The sequence below is a fragment of the Mustela erminea genome, chromosome 17 (assembly GCF_009829155.1).
Source record: "Mustela erminea isolate mMusErm1 chromosome 17, mMusErm1.Pri, whole genome shotgun sequence".
Lineage (NCBI taxonomy): Eukaryota > Metazoa > Chordata > Mammalia > Carnivora > Mustelidae > Mustela > Mustela erminea.
Genome location: NC_045630.1, coordinates 52890296 through 52905051, shown reverse-complemented (window position 1 = coordinate 52905051; position 14756 = coordinate 52890296). Strand labels below are relative to the sequence as shown.

The 14756-nt window shown below is 35.1% G+C and overlaps 1 pseudogene; it reads left to right on the top strand.

Annotated features, from left to right (window-relative positions):
- The first annotated feature begins 3319 nt into the window (after nt 1-3319).
- On the top strand, nt 3320-14372 carry LOC116575940 (annotated as a pseudogene).
- The last annotated feature ends 384 nt before the right edge of the window (nt 14373-14756 follow it).

Genomic DNA, 14756 nt, shown 5'->3' with positions numbered 1-14756 from the left:
TTCAAAAGTCAAAGTGTGAAATCAAAGCCACTTTGATTCTATTTTGATAATTAATTCTATAAAATTTGATGAAGATACTGCTGATAATACAAGATTTTAAATTGAGATACTGTTTTGGAAGCAACTTAAAATTTCAGTGGGACAGTGGACAAAGACAAACACTCATGCAAGATTTCAAAATTAAATTGAGGTAGGTAGTTATATTTTATTACATTACATTACATTACATTACATTTTGAATGATAGAGATTAATATCTATAAGTTATAAATTTTGTCTTGAGATTGGAAAAATAAGAGAATTCTATAAGATTCAGGCATTTTTTTCTCAGTGACTGCAGTAGAGTGAATTAGATTTTTGTTCTATGCCATTTGAGAGAGCTTGCTAAATACAAATTTACTTTTTCTACATATCTAAGAAATGGAAAGGTTAAACTCTTCAAGATTTTAATGACTTTATAAATGGACCATAAATAATTACTAAAATGTTAATGTGAAATTAATAGCAAGCTAGGTGTTCTCAGTTCTTTAACTTTCCTCATTTATGATAGAAACATTTTTAGTGAGTATAATACTATTTGGAAAACTCATCCCTATTTCGGATTGTAAATGCAGGCACTTCTTGTACTAAAGAAAATAATTATATCAAATTTTAGTTTAAAATTAACTAAAAAATAAAAATTAGTATCCTTGTTCAGCAGAATTTTTTAAATGTTCCTAAGACTGTAATAATAGCATGAAAGAAGAAGAAACCAGAAGATTGGACAGAATCTTTGTGTATAGATCAAATACCCTAAAATGTATTAGCAACCACGGTTCTACATACTCTTGAACTGTAAGAACAGTTCATACTGTTAGAACAGCCAACATTCATTGGATATTTACTATGTAACAAAGTGGTATAATTGCTTTGCACTAATTCATAAATTCACTGGACAGAGGTTTATTTGATTTCTTCATGTACCAGAAAGTATTCTTGGGTTTAGAGATGCATGAGTAAAGAAAATTTTAAAAAAAGAAAAAAAAAAGTGTAGGCATTCACGAAATTTAACTTCTGGTAGGGGAGGCAAAAGGAAAAAAGGTAAGCATAATTTCAAATCTAAGTTACTTTAATGCTGCCATTTTCATAATATTAGAAGGTGTAACTAAACTGTTGGGTCACTAATATCAGGCTGATAGTAATTATTAGATTCATCAAGATTTCTGTGATGTTAAAATATGAAGAAGAAACACAAAATTATACTGTGGACATGTTGAAATAGTAGGTAGATAGAATCAGCATGTGGTAAGGGCTATAGAAAATGGTACTTGGGATTGTAACAGGCATTTGGAGTATTGGAGGACTTGGAAATTTAGATGAGGCACTTAGGAACAGTATTATTTAATATAGGGTTTTCAGGAGTGTGGAGGCCAAGATAAACAAGGCTGAACCCACCTCAGGTCTAGCCAGGTCTAGCCTTGACATATCTAGCCAGGTCTAGCCTTGACATAAGTGCAGCCATCTTGGCCCCGACAACCATCTTAGGTCTCCATAACTGGTAAATGACCCCTGGTTCCAGGAAGACTGACCAAAGGATTTGAAAATAAAATACCATACCAAAAACCAATTAGGAATAGGATAGCTTAATGAAGTAATAACTCATGTCAGGAGTAGGATAGCTTGACATTGTAATAAACCATGTCAAAAATAGGATAGCTCAACACTGTAATAAATCACAAGAACATAGGGCTGGTGGTTGTGGCCCAATCACCTACTGCCACCCCTGCTCTGTCTTTAAAACTCTGACTGTAATCTGGTTTGGGGTCCAAGTCCCTACTCTGCTATGTCGGGTATACTTGGGCCCAAAAGCTTAAGCTTGCTGAATAAACCCTCGTGTGTTTTACATCAGTGTTGGCTCCTTGGTGGTCTCTCAGACGCAAAAACTCGGGCATAACAAGGAGAGAAAGCAAGCCATAAAATATTTTAAGAGAAAATGGTTCTAAACTCCAGGAAGAGCTAGTGCAAAAATGGGTTATGTCAAAGCAAATCCAGAATGCTTGGAGATAATGAGAAGGTAAAAACGTCTGAAGGGCTATAAACTAGGTAGAGAATAATGGAAGGAGGGTAAAATTCTGTAGGACCTCAGACGCCATTACAAAGAGCTGCTAGATGATTATGTCAGAAGACGTGACATGACCAGTTTCACAGGATCCCTTTAATGTTCGCTTCGATGATGAATTGTAATAATGCAAAGGTCAAAGCATCGACATTAGGAGGATGTTAGTGCAAAAATCTAGGCAAGAATCCTAGACATTCAAGCCAAGGTTGTAGAAGAAGATATATTTTGGAAGTAAAGCCAAGATTTTTTGGAAGAACAGAGTATCAGAAAAGTGTATGATGCAAGTTGGTTGTAAAGGTATGAGCATTAACAACAGGAAGTTTCGTGATGAAAGTGCAAATCAGGAATCTAAATTACAAGAGCCAGTAATTCTAGCATAAATTTGCTGAGATTTTATGAATAAAGCATTGAAATAAGGTGTTTAATGTATACCATTTTATTAGAATTAAAAATATTTTCACTTGTTTTTTAATTTATTGTTCTCTAATCAGCAGAGTGAACTCGTTTGTTTAATAATCATGCACATGCCTTGAATTATGAACTCCATGCTCAGAGAGTTTTCAAGGTTTTCTGTTGATAGTTTTTTTCCCCTTAATTTAGAGAAATGCTTCATGTATTACATAAGTTACTTTATGAAATGTTTGTTGCAATATTGGCTTGTTTACACACAATTTTTATGCTTTTAAAAAGGTCTACATATGCAATTTTTTACATAGACAAATTTATTGAGTAGTTGCACTGATTAGTTTTATATATTTTTAGGTTTTATCTATTCTTCAATCAGAAAAATTAAGCCACCTATATTGTACTATTTTTCATAATTCACAATTTATTGTTTCATAAACATGTACATTTATAATAATATGATGAAGACCTCTATGAACATCTTTGCATTAATTTCTTCTGGCTGCTATAACAAAGAATCATGCATTTTGCGGCTTAAAACTATATAAATTTATTATTTTATGGTTTTAAGGCTGGAAGTCCATGATAGGTTTCACCACACTCCCTCTGGAGGCTCTAGGAAAAAACCCAGTTGTTTGCCTTTTTCAGCTTCTGGTTGTTGTTCTTGTTTCTTGGCTCATGGCCACATATGGTATGACCTTTTCTCCCCTGGTTCCATGGTTATGTGGACTTCTTTCTCATTTCCCTCCAAAATTCCCTCTATAACCATTTTATAAGGACACTTGTGATTACATAGGGTACACCCTGATCATCCCGGATGGTCCAACCATATCGAGACCCTTCAGTTAATCATATCCGCAATGTCCTAACACTACAGAAGATCACACTCATAGGTTCCATGTTGGGACCCATGGGACCTGGTAGAGGGTATTGCCTCACTAGGTTAAGGTTTGAACTAATGCAGGACTAACCCTGCGGAGGGCGGGATCACCCTGCAGGCAACTCCCCGGAAGACAGATAGCCCCGCAGATAAGCGTGGTCTGTTACTCTCTTGCCTTTTCCTCTGATCCCATATCTCTCTTAAACAAAGAGTCCCTTGCTAATCTGCTGCGAACATTTCTCAGGCTTGTGGGCCAGAGCAACCCCAAGGAGGTAAATTATTCTGTACCTAGGACTATAGAGAACTTTAAATATGTCCCACAATAGACGGTTTCCTCCCTAGGTTGATGTTTGTCCATGGCTTTCACGAGCCAAGCCGTTAAAATACACCCTGCCTCCTGCAAAGGTAACGCCTTCTCATTCCTACTGCTCTCCCATATACTTAGTGTCTTCAGATAGCTTCTGGTTTTCCGTTAACTTATCTCTTGCTTTCCTACAGTTCTTTATTATCTAGATTATCCCTAAAGTTCCTCATTTTCCATTAACCTATACCTTTTCTTCCTACAGTTCTTTATTATCTAGTTCATCCCAATAGCTTCTCGTTTTCCATTAACCTATATCTTCTTTTCCTGAAGACCCCAGAACAAGTTACCAAAAAGCACATATTTGTGCTACGTCCCATGGATTTCTGAGGAACATGATTACTCAAGAAGCAAGACCCTGTCCCCCATCCCTGGCGCCAGTCTGTACCCTTATATCTTAACTAAAATAACATGTGCTAAACAAAGAGAAATTATTTGATGAGTGCTGAGTTCTTTAATGTCCTTTGCATGAATGTGAACCCCCTACCCCCATTAAACTGCCTTTATAAGAAGCTTGATAATCCAATGGAGATGCCTGACTACTGCCCAGAACTTGCTGTGTGGCTCTGCTGTTCATCTCGCCGACACCACTCCTCCTTGAGGGACACCTGGACCTGCCAGGGCTGGACCCCAGCAGTTCCAGGAATTAGGACCTGGATATCTTTTGGGGCCAATATTCAGCCTACTCCAATCATCTTCTTAAGGAAGGGGGGAAAAAACAAACAGGAAAGAAAGATCAATAGATTGAAGAAGTCTAGACCAATCACATCTAACTCTTTTATTCACATTTAACTTAATTAAATGATGTAAGGTAAACGTATGAATTAATTATTTTCTGTCAATAACCAATTTTACAGAAATTTGAAAAAAATAATTGCTTGTTTTCCCACTATTTTGGAATGCCATCTCTGAAACAAACAGGAATACTTGCCTAGCGTTCTTTTTATTTTTATAGCATAGTTTGGGCATGGAATTTCTTTTTAAAGATTTTATTTATTTATTTATTTATTTATTTATTTATTTATTTGATAGATCACAAGTAGGCAAAGAGGCAGGCAGAGAAGAGGGGGAGGCAGGCTCCCTGCTGAGTAGAGAGCCCGATGCGGGACTTGATCCCAGGACCCTAAGATCATGACCTGAGCTAAAGGCAGAAGCTTTAACCCACTGAGCCACCCAGGTGCCCCTGGGCATAAAATTTTAAGTCAAAGATCTGACTAATACTTTTTCCAGGCTTGGTCTTTTTTAAATTCCATAGGCTCCTGACAGTCTAGAAAACTTGCTAATTACAATGAAGAGGACATTTTGTCTTTACTTGCCTTTGCTGCTAAACTTTTATCTGTTGAAGTAATTTTCCCTTTCTGTACTGCAGTTGGAAATGTTACCCCTTCTTTAAATCTCAACTGACATGATGTCTCTTATTCGTATCGCTCTGTAGATGCCTCACCATTCTCTTCTGTGCTGCTAGAAGCATGTAAGCACTTATTTTACTTTGCTTTTTATTAAAGTTAAAAAATGATGCTTTAGGTTAAAAAAATGCACCTTAGTTTGCTTCATATTTGTTTAAATTTCAAAAAAAAAATGCAGGCTAAGTAGGAAATTATAAGAATATTGATTTTCCTTGTTATATCTTATTTTCCTCAACCATAAAATGAACCATAAAATGATGCAATTAATGATCCTTACAGGTGGTGGTATTGTAAAGAATAAATGAAATAATCCACATGAAGCATTTCACCAGGTACCTGGAAAAAGCAAGCTTTCAGTAAACACTAGCTATTCCTCTATTCTTTTCTACATTCACTTTTAACATTATTTAAATTATTTAGATTATGACCTTCATAATGCCAGGGCTCACGGAAATGATTTCCCAATTCTCAGATACCACTTACTTTCTTAACTTATATTCAATCTCACTAATACTCATATCCTTTTAGCTTGTCTATCCTATAAAATAATCATACTTTAAAAAACACAAAATTTCTGCTGGTTCTTGGGTGGTTCAGTCATTAAGTGTCTGTCTTCAGCTCAGGTCATGATCCCAGAGTCCTGGGACTGAGCTCCACATTGGGTTCCCTGCTCAGCAGGAAGCCTGCTTCTCCCTCTCCCACTCCCCCAGCTCGTGTTCCCTCTCTCACTGTATCTTTCTCTGTCAAATAAATAAATAAAATCTTAACACACACGCACATACACATACACACACGAAATTTCTCTATTCTTTTTCTATCTTTATATGGCTTTTTCATGTCATGTAACTTCCTTGTTTCCAAGCGTCTCACGCTTACCCAATACGCTTACCCAATAAATTATAACCCATGATCAGTTTTATTCATTCAGGAAAAAATATATAATTCTGCAGTCTAAATGCAGGCTAAAATTTAATTTATCACACAAACCTTTTGCCTAAACAAACACACTTTGCAATCGACTACCCTATTTATGTTCTAAAATAAATGCATTCAGAAAGTAAATTCCAAAATTGTGTTCCATCTTTAGACAAGTATTTACAAACAAGTTTTCTTGCTGAATGAAAATACCATGTTGGCTGGTTGAATTTTTACTCCCAAATAATTGTGACTTTTTTTTTCCCCAAAATCATACTGAATTAATTGACTATTTTAATGCCATAGTCAAATATACTGCCAACCTTACTTCTTCATCATAAGTCCTTCTAAATCATCCTATTTTTGTCCACAAGTACACTTTGCATATTTCTTTTTGATTAATTTTCTGGCAAAAAATATATCATTTGCAAAATTTTCTGTCATTTTTTTTTTTTTTTTTTTGCTTTTGTTTTTCCAGTGTGGGTTAAAAGGAAAAAAGAAAAATCCTTGTACCAATCAGTCAGCTCCAAGTATCATATAACTTCTATAACTAAAAAGTACAGATAATTTGCTTGTTTTTCCAGAGAAGTGGGCAGGGAGCCAAAGCTCACAACCAAAATTAGTTCCCAATTTAGTGTTCGATGTCATTTCACAAGGACTGGAATGAAAAATGAGACATTGGACATGTTAACTCTGAGGAAAATTATCACTTCACCTTGTATAGGGCGTCTTTACAGGATGAAATCAGAGGAGATAAATCATCTTGTCCTGTGACAGATCTGCCTGTCATCTAAGGGAAAAATGTCCCATAGTGAGGGGGCAGGCACTGTCTGCGTTTCCCTCAGGTTATGACCAGGTATATTTTATGCCTCAAAATAATCATAGAAATTTGGAAATAGAGATGATGTATGCAGGACACACTTACCAAGTCAGTTTTTCCCAATGACATTTTAAGTGTATGTATATAAATACAAATAGAAATGCATACATATTTGTGAACTGCATATATCCTTGAAATGGTTACTGAGTAAAGAAGACATTTACTGAATGCTTACCACGATCAGGCATCAGGGTGGCCTGGGATGATCAACCCAAATGAGAGCAAATGTCCAAGTAGGAGGCAGGGGGTGTTTTGTCTTCCAAATCTTCCTCGGAAAGCAGGAAATCCGCTTATATTTAAATACTTACAAAGCTGGTGATATTAAAGTCCCTCATATACCTTATTTTGAAATCTAAAGTACTTTTGGGAAAAGATACATTAACTAGAAATGATATCACCCCAAATTATTATTATTATTTTTTTTACATATAAAGGTCACCTCAGGGAAATATGAACAACAGAGGCAAAAATATTTTATCCAGATTTTGTGTTTATTCCTGTGTTATGGTATCACATCTAAGAGTTTTGGTTGCTGTTATAAACAAGTATTTTTTAAAGTCATAAAGAAGCACTAATGGGGAATTTGAAAACAATTCTTCAACACTAATAATTAGCCTAACAATGAATAGGTCTTTGTAGCTTGAGATAAATGCTTGATGGCCACAGCTTCTTTTTAAAAGAGCTATATCTCACATTTTTCAAGGAGGTCCACATCAAAGTTTCTAGATAACTCCAAAGTAATTCTAAATGTAATAATGTAAAAGGGGTATATTTCTGCTAACAACTAAAAAAACCCCAAAACTCTAGTATTATAAAGATAAGTATTATAAAGTATTATAAAGATAAAGCTATGCTGTGAGGCCTCTAAAGAAAGTATTTATTTTCTTCTAAAAACCTATTCCAGTATGGTTGAAAAAAAATTCTTTGGAAATCATCTAATCATCTCATTTAATAAGCACTCTATCACCTTATATTTTTGATTACTTGATATTTGTGAAAGTATATCTTAAAATAAAATTTTCTGAATAATGTCCCCACCCAAACCTTTACATAATTCTTTAAAAATCATACAATTTTGAATACTGAATAATATATTTATAATGAAGAAATTAAAATATCCTTCCAAGGAAAGCCAAATGTGATCATTTTATCTGTGGTTTTCTATAAGGTTTCATTAAATCTTTTCTTTAGCTCACAGTAATATTATAATGGGGCTCATTGTTCACACTTTGGTTCATATGCATGCATTGAGCACATCCTCTTACCTGAGCTGGGCACTAAGTGTACACTGTAAACAAAGTAGACAGGTCAACGAGTTTTAGCGGCCCTAGATTTTTTTCATACCGTTGATTGTTTAGGACTATTGTAACCTTAATGTTAGTGTCATATGAGTCAGGCAAAGGAAAGTACACAGGACCAAATAGGTTAGCAGAAAAAAGAAAGTGATAAGAGATGCTTAAAAGCTAAGACAGGCCATTAGCACAGGAAAAGAATGCTACTAGTTTCAAAGAAAATAATCTGGATTTAGTAATTATGTTAATTTCTATGCAACTGATGGAGGGACAATTTAAAAACTGCCACAGAGATTCACTTGGAGAAAATACACTAGCTGGTTCTCTGTTGTCTAAAGCTACCAAAAACTGCACCTGACTGCATTCAAGCATTCATTTTTTTCCTCGCTAAATTATTCATCAAAAATTTATTGGGCACCCTCTATCTATCTACCAGGTATCCTTCTATTTCATGGGTATAGAGTGGTAAAACAAACTACAAAGAAGTCCTTGTCCTTAGTGAGCTTATATCCTACTGGAAAAACAATGATAATAAATATACCATATATTTACATTATAGTCATGTACCTGCAAATCTATGTATAGGTATGTTTAGTATACATATCACATATAGATATGGATAGTATATTATCTATATCTATATTTCTATATATCTCTATGGGAACATAGAATAATAATAAAAAAGAAAACTGGGATATGAAATGGCAGGAGAGAAAGAAGAGAGAAGTTTTATAAGTGATTTCTCATTCATTATTTTAAAATTAAAGCTTCTTTCCTAGCTATCTTGAACCTGATGTTTCACATGTTCCCTGTTCCTCAAACACCACACTCTTCCCCCACCCCCATGCTTTTTTTAAATAATTTTTTTTTAAGATTTTATTTATATTGGGAGAAAGAGCCCAAGAGCCAGGGGCAGGGGAAGGGTAGGAAAGGGGCAGAGAGAGAGAAAATATCAGTTGGACTCCATGCTGAGCATAGAGCCTGACAGAGGGCTCAACCTCGTGACCCCGAAATCATGACCCTGAGATCATGACTCTTGAGATCATGACTTGAGCCAAAAGGAAGACTTGGGTACTTAAATGACTGAGCCATCCAGGCACACCTCTCTTATACCTTTACATCTATTGCTCTATGTACTTGGATCCTATTCCCAAACTTCTTTAAATTGAGATTTAAAACCCCCTGACTTTTGCTTCAAAGCCTGGCTTAATATGATGCCCTCCATAATACATTTATTTTTTCATCTACGCTTTTCACTCAATGATGAGATCACATTATAATCTTCATGATCTCTATGATCACATTGGTTTCCTATTATGATAATTTCCCAATTTACTCTTCAATATTAAACGAACTTTCTTTTTTTAAAAAATTTTTCGTAATATGAATTGCCTAACATCATCAAGTTCTCTGGCCGATGTTTTTTTCTTTCAATTAAGTCACCTCTAGTTCAATGTCAATTATTTGAAGAAGCTGGTTTTCTGTTTAAAAGATAACACTTTTACCCCCAAATTTACTGTAGGCTAACATTATGGTTCTGAAACCTGTAACAAGGGAAAAGGACTCAGGATACAGAAGATTCCCCTTAGAATGAGAAGGGAAAACTTATTGTTTTCATTTTTTAAAACAGATCATGATTGTATATTTGTGGTAAAACTCGAATGGTACTATGGATATTGAAAAGAGGCTTGTTTGGGGGGGGGCACAGAAGCACTGGTATAAAGTTTACTCTCCAAAGCAAGATAATTAATATATAGCATATTGAAGCCATTTATAAGTATTAGGAGCAAAAGCAATTATTAGTAGAAGTTAGCAATTAGTAGACTTTAGGCTGCATTTGCATACATACCAGCTTGGCGGGGTGGGGGGGATTGCTGTTAATTTAAATAGCATCTTTAGGAAATGGGATTAATGTTAATATAGAGTAAAGGTACACTTGCTTTAAGAGTGCTTTTTATACATAATGTTTAAGCAAAAATTATAGTACTTTGCATCACTCTGCGAGTAGTGTTTCCCTGGCAGTTTATCTTTTTGCCTTAGAAAACACACCATTCTAATCTAAAGTCCGTCTGTTCAGTAGACTGATCTAAAATGCAGATTCGGTCATTATACAATTTTGTTTAAAATAGATCTTTGGTTTCTCCAAATCTCAGGAAAATTAAAATTTCTATCCTTCAGTGCCTATCAGGCACTGTGACACTTTTGCACCCATCTCACCAATGCATTTCTTGTCAATGTCAGAAAAGCAGTTTTCTTTCCAGTTTACTAATGTATTTTCGGGTATTCATACTTTTGCAGAAATTATTCCCTAGGCTTGTAAGGCATATTCTCATGCATTATTAAGGTTTATCCAATTCCATATATTTTAATATCAGCTGATGTTTTATTTCCTTCAAGATTAGCAATCTGTCTTCCACATTAGCAGTCTGCCAAATCCAGGCTGTATAATCAAACTCCTGAAGTATTTTGTGTAATCTTAATTTGATTTTTGTCACAAGTACAATTTCTATATTATACTTGCATATTTACTTGTCTCTCTCCAGTATTGTTACTTGATATGCCATAACCCCAGTTTGTTATTTTTGGTATATATATATATATATATATATATATGTGTGTGTGTGTGTGTGTGTGTATATATACACTTTTGGATTCATGATTCAGTTCCAGCCCAGAGATTTTAATTAACTCAGGCTTAAATTAAGCCTGAATCATGAATTTAAAAGAAAGATTCAAAAGAAAAAAGAAAGGAAGACCAAAGAAGTATTTGAAAATAATAACTTTGTACCCAAAGTTTGAAATCAATCTCCTGAAGGGAATTCTGTAATCCTAATACATTGTTTTATGTTTCTGGAACATTACAAGAAAAGAGAAAAAAAAATGGAAAAAAAAAAGGTAAGTCTTCTATATAAAAATCAACTTGGAAAACTTGATCATGCCTCAGGTGAATTAAAGATATTCAAAATATTGTTATCATCTTATTTCTCACCTTCATTAGAAACTCTGTGACCAAAGGTACTTAACATCCTTGTTGTTCTCAAATGTATCTTAATAAGACATTATAACAAAGAACAACATAATATTTGGTGAGACATAATGGGATAAATTTGTCCCATAGCTAAGGGGACTCTTAGACCCAGGTAGAAGCCTTCCACCCTGCCCCAGAAACCACATAGCTCTAGGTAGGCAAGCATTCACAGGTCTCTAGTCCTATCATCTAAATTCTCATTTCTCTACTTCTCACCAAAAGTCACCTGTCTTCAGTCCCATTCTCCCAGAGTTCTGTCTCTGCTTTGGTTTGCAGTTTATGGAATAAACAGAAGTAAATTATACTGAAGATCTATGGGGGCTACATTCCTTATCCTACTGTGTATCATCTCCCATTTATATTTGTAAAAAAAGAATTTCTGGCATTAGGGGAACTTAACAGGAATCAATGATACCAGAAATAACAATTTGGGAATGAGACAGGCTGTTGAGTTCTTTAAAAAAAAAAAAAAAATTCCAAGTTCATAATCAGCTAGACTATACATATGCCCACAACTAAATGTCATTTGAATGTTCTTAATTACCTATGTTTTTAGGAAGAAAGAGATCACTTTTAAATCACGTATTTATAGTTTATAGAATTATTTAATGTTTCACATGACTGGGTAGCATCCTTTCTGCAAGGCACCATTGCTTGGTATTCGGTTTGGCAAAAGAGGAAAGCATAGCAGGTAGAGCAACGAAGTGGTAGGCATCTTTTAGCCATCTTATAGAAGCTAAATTTAATTTAATTCTAATATAGGAAACAGTAAAATGTCTCAATTAACTTAGCATTGAGTAATTAAGAATATGAATATTTTTAATATAAAAAGCACCAGGATCCATTTTATAAAAGTTGTTTAAATATAATAACAATCAACATAATAATAGATTATCACACAGAAGGCATGCAGAGCATACTAATAAATGACAAAATGTAATCAGAACATAATGAGCATAATAATGTAGGCTCGAATGTTTTAAAATTAGGAACATAAATTCATTTCTTAACATATCATAAAACTAACATATCCCACAATGTTGCCATTGGTTTATCTCTTACTTTTGTTGGGGGAAAAAAAAATCCAGCATTGTAATACTTAATTACAGCTATTTAATAAACATTAAAGCAGAAAAAAATGACTTAATTCTCTTTTGATGAAGTCACAATATTACAAAAGTACAGCATATCTCCTACAGATGGAAAATGAAAAAGAAAAAATTGCATTAAACCCTGGAATGAAATCCATAATCCTTGGATTACAATGCATTATGTGTCAGAACTTGAGCAATAATTTGGTTTGTTGAAAATATATGAAATTAAGAGAAAACTGCCTAAGTCTACTGCACATTTTAACTGTTAGTATTTCACTATAGACTTCAAGAAAGACATTATTAGTTTGCTTGCTTGTTGATTTGTTTTTTAATGTTCTCAAAAGTACTGTAGCCAGGTCATTACCATTTCCTTTGGCATCTGGTAATCATATATTTGAGCACTAAGGTCATTTTGCCACTGCCAGCTCTTATTAGCACTGTTGTTTTTGTTTTTGTTTTTTGGTTTTTCATTCACACATGTCTCAGTTCGGGTTCTTCAATGAACTACTACAATTTAAAGCTCTAACCTAATGGCTCTCCTGTGGTACAGGCCAGCTTGCCCAAACATTAAATGGTTCTTGAAATCAGATAAATATTTGTTAAAATTATTAATCCAGAAAATAGCTTTTAGTCACTTACATTCCAATCAGTAAACTGAATTCCCTGGCGAAACACTGTATTAAGTGAAAATGTATTCCACTTGCCTTGTCACTCACAGCCTCCCATTCTGCATTCAAAAGGCTAAAATTTCATTATCAAAAATTCTTGCCAAGTAAACAGCCTAGACTTCATATTATTTAAATTGCATATGCTGGGTAAAAATAACTGGTAGAGAGAATCTGGGCAAAGGACTCTCCGGGTACTTGAGAAAATACTTGATTCTATTGGTCATATCCTGTGACAGCTTTTTTTTGCTTTTTTTTTTTTTTAAGATTTATTTATTTATTCGATAGAGAGAGAACACACACAAACAGGGACAGCTGAAGCAGAGGGACAGGGAGAAACAGGCTCCCCGCTGTGACAGTTTAAATATATGACTTGCCAACAAATTCCAACTTCTTCCTTTCTTCTCATTATTACAGATTTTTTTAAGTAAAAGGCAGCCTGAAACATTTCCTTAGAGTACATTTCTGGCCACTACCCCTTTTTAATCCCACTATTTTATAATTAAGGACATGTAGCCCCTGCATTAACTCTTCTGGGGCTGGGCGCTGTGCTGTCCTGTGTCTTTTAGAGATCAGCTACTCTGGGAAAACGACTTTTATCCCTAGAAGCCATCTGCTGAGCACCCTCTGCCAGAGTCAGGGGAGTCTCTGTGCCTCCAGCTCAGGTCTGGTGCTCATTTCTGTGGGGCTTGTGGCTGTTGAGGCCCCGAAAACCTGCTCCAGATTCCGCACGGCACGTCACTTCAGTAAGGAGCATTAGGCTCTAGACTAGAGATTTGAGCATCAGCAGGTTTGTTCACAACCATATTAATGGGGCAGAACAATTCCAGACCACAACTTCCTTTACCCAGAATTTGAAACTGTAGTAGAAACCAAAGATGAGTTTACACCTGAAGTTGTCAAAATAGAAAATGAATCAGAAATTATGGGGAGCATGAGTGAAAGCCCCCAACGGAGAATGGGATTCCATGGCAAAACATGAATCCAAAGAAGATGAATTTTCCAGAAGTTTAAAATAGCCCTTAAGCCGGAACAGTTTCTCAGATATGGCAAAGGGACCGCACCCATCTGGATCTCTGGTGAAAATATCCCTCAAGGAGAGGCTATTCCATATTTTCTGTGGTGACAAGAAAATATCTGAATTCCAGGTCATGCCTCAGCTGCTTAACTCCCTAAAGGCCGACAGGCTGGGCAAGAGTGTCAGTCGTGGTGTCCTGGTTGTGTTCACCTGTGCTGAAAGCCGTAGACTGGGGATTGGCAACACAGAGGAATTTGTTTGGAAGAAAGATACAACAAATACACCCTCAAGACAACGTGGTGATGCCTTACGAATGCTGATCACATCTTAGACCTTGAAATTCCATTTCTAGAACTTTATCCTAAGGAAATAATTATACCAGAGACAAAGGTACAAAGATATTGTTTAAGGTGAGTTTACAATGTATAAATATTAGCGAGACAAAAATGTCCAGCGACAAGCAAGTAAGTAAATTTTTAAACGGACACCAAAATATTCATAGTATGTTCATATCTTCGTAAAAGTGCTTATGCGTGTGTGTGTCCACAGAAATTTGGAAAGATACATGCTTAATGGGAACTAGTTAACTATGCATGGCAGGACTGAGTGAAATATTCATTTTACCGGTGTATTTGTTTCTTTCTACAATAAAAATGAGTTAATTGCCCAACTAAGACAAAAAAAAAAAGTACATTTAGCTACAGCATTTTAGATT